This window comes from Borostomias antarcticus (assembly GCF_949987555.1).
Source record: "Borostomias antarcticus genome assembly, contig: scaffold_1017, whole genome shotgun sequence".
Lineage (NCBI taxonomy): Eukaryota > Metazoa > Chordata > Actinopteri > Stomiiformes > Stomiidae > Borostomias > Borostomias antarcticus.
This window is the reverse complement of record NW_028176737.1, coordinates 1-2,500: the sequence shown is the minus strand read 5'-3', so window position 1 is coordinate 2,500 and position 2,500 is coordinate 1. Positions and strand designations below refer to the sequence as shown.

The window sequence follows — 2,500 nt, the reverse complement described above, 5'->3', positions numbered from 1 at the left end:
CCCTCTCTCCATCCGTCTCTCTCTGTCTCTCTCTCCCTCTCTCCCCCTCTCTCTCTCTCTCTCTCTCTCTCTCTCTCTCTCTCCTTTCTTCCCTCAGCTCTGCTGAGAGGCAGGAGTAATGAGATGTAAATTGGCCCTCTGTTCCTCCTCCCTTCCTAACACACTGACAGCAGGGCCCGGGCCCTCGATGAGACCGGGGTCCCCAGGCCACGCAGAGGGGGGAGGAGGGGGGAGGAGAGGGATGAGGGGATGGGGAGAGAGAGAGGTAGGAGGAGGAAGGAGGGAAGAATGCCTTTTGAGGGATCGGAGGCTGTATCAGATTCAGAAGACGGGATATGAAGTCATTGTTATGTTGAAAAATGCCATTTCAAACGTCACGATAACGTGCACACACACACACACACACACACACCACACACACACACACACACACCTTCATCCATCCAACACCCCCCCCCCCTCATTCACATGCCCAAATTGCGCGCACGCACACACACACACACACACACACACACCTGCCTACACCGCAAGCTGCTTTTGACGAATCTTTCCCCGTTGGTCTCCCCCCCCCTCCCCCGTTTCCGGCGCAGCCTGCATTGGAAGGCGTGGAGGTGAGACTGGGCCCGAGGCGGCGCCCCCACCCCCCTCTCCCCTCCCCCCCCGGTGGTGACCCCCCCCCATCACTGGCTGTTGTGTGGTTGAACCCCCCTAGTCTAACCGTTGTGGTGGTAGTAGTAGTGGTGGTGGAGTTGCTCTGTCTCTCTGTGTGTTCCGTGTTCACATCAGTGTGTGGTTCCCCGAGATGTTCTCCCCCGGCCCAAAACCTAACCTAACCCCGGGCGTCCTTAATCACAGCCCCTTCCCCCCATTACTGTCATTTAACTCCCATTTTCGACTCGTCACGGCCCCCGTTAGCTCCTTAGTTCCTCATCGCCGCGCTGCTGCTGGATCCTGAGCATCATTAGACGGAGAGATTCTGCCGGATGTAGCGTTGTTTACCGTGACCGTGAAAATGTCCCGTAACCAAGACGATGGCACTATTTCTCATCTTTATTCGCGTCCCAAATATAGCCTCGGTTTTGTAACTGAGACCCACTCTGTCTCTCCACAGTGCTGGCCGGCCTGTCTGTCTGTCCTGTCTGTAGGTCCTAGACTGGGGGGGGGGCTAAAGTGAGGTTAACACTCTCTACTTCCTCTCTCTCTCTCTCTCTCCATCTTTCCCCCTCATCTCCACCTCTATCTCTCTCTATCTCCCCCCCCGTAGGAGATGAAGATCTGTTCTGCCATCATCAACCTGTTCCATCTGATCCCAGCGGCCCCTCAGACGCTGGTCAAACCTCTGCTGGAGGTGGTCATGAAGACTGAGAGGGCCATGCTCATAGAGGTGTGTGTGTGTGTGTGTGTGTGTGTGTGTGTGTGTGTGTGTTGTGTACAGTATGTATAGGCTGTGTGTGTTGTTGGGTGTGTGTGTGTGTTGTAGGGTGTGTGTGTGTATAGGCTGTGTGTGTTGTTGGGTGTGTGTGTGTGTGTAAAGGCTGTGTGTGTTGTAGGATGTGTGTGGGTGTTGTAGGATGTGTGTGTGTGTATAGGCTGTGTGTTGTTGAGTGTGTTGTGTGTATAGGCTGTGTGTGTTGTTGGGTGTGTGTGTGTGTGTGTGTGTGTGTATAGGCTGTGTGTGTGTATAGCTGTGTGTGTTGTTGGGTGTGTGTGTGTGTGTATAGGCTGTGTGTGTTGTAGGATGGTGTGTGTGTGTTGTAGGATGTGTGTGTGTATAGGCTGTGTGTGTTGTTGAGTGTGTGTGTGTTGGGTGTGTGTGTGTGTGTATAGGCTGTGTGTGTTGTAGGGTGTGTGTGTGTGTGTATAGGCTGTGTGTGTTGTAGGGTGTGTGTGTGTGTGTGTGTGTATAGGCTGTGTGTGTGTATAGACCGTATGTGTTGTTGTGTGGGTGTGTGTGTATAGGCTGTGTGTGTGTTGTAGGATGTGTGTGTGTGATAGCTGTGTGTGTGTGTGTATAGGCTGTGTGTGTTGTAGGGTGTGTGTGTATGTGTATAGGCTGTGTTTATAGGCCGTGTGTGTTGTTGGGTGTGTGTGTGTATAGGCTGTGTGTGTGTGTTTATAGGCCGTGTGTGTTGTTGGGTGTGTGTGTGTATAGGCTGTGTGTATGTGTATAGGCTGTGTGTGTGTGTATATGCCGTGTGTGTTGTTGGGTATGTGTGTGTATAGGCTGTGTGTGTGTGTATAGGGCGTGTGTGTGTGTTAAGCCCCTCCCCCTCCTCCCCCAGGCTGGTAGGTCCGTTCAGGGAGCCCCTGATCAAGTTCCTGACCCGTCACCCCTCCCAGACCGTGGAGCTGTTCATGATGGAGGCCACGCTCAATGACCCTCAGTGGAGCCGCATGTTCATGGTGAGTCACGCTGACCCGGGACAGCCGCTATGAGCGCCGGCCGGGAGCCGTAGCGTCCGGCGGTCAGACAGACTGATCTCAGACCCGCGGATTCACT

At 53.9% G+C, this 2,500-nt stretch overlaps 1 pseudogene across 1 annotated transcript in view; it reads left to right on the top strand.

Annotated features, from left to right (window-relative positions):
* LOC311328174 (transformation/transcription domain-associated protein-like) overlaps positions 1-2,403 on the top strand; it is a 10,698-nt pseudogene extending 8,295 nt beyond the window's left edge. Inside the window, exons 10-12 of the transcript in view lie at positions 591-611; positions 1,265-1,388; positions 2,291-2,403. The product of the transcript in view is annotated as a transformation/transcription domain-associated protein-like (transcript). The remainder of the gene's footprint in view (positions 1-590; positions 612-1,264; positions 1,389-2,290) is intronic.
* The last annotated feature ends 97 nt before the right edge of the window (positions 2,404-2,500 follow it).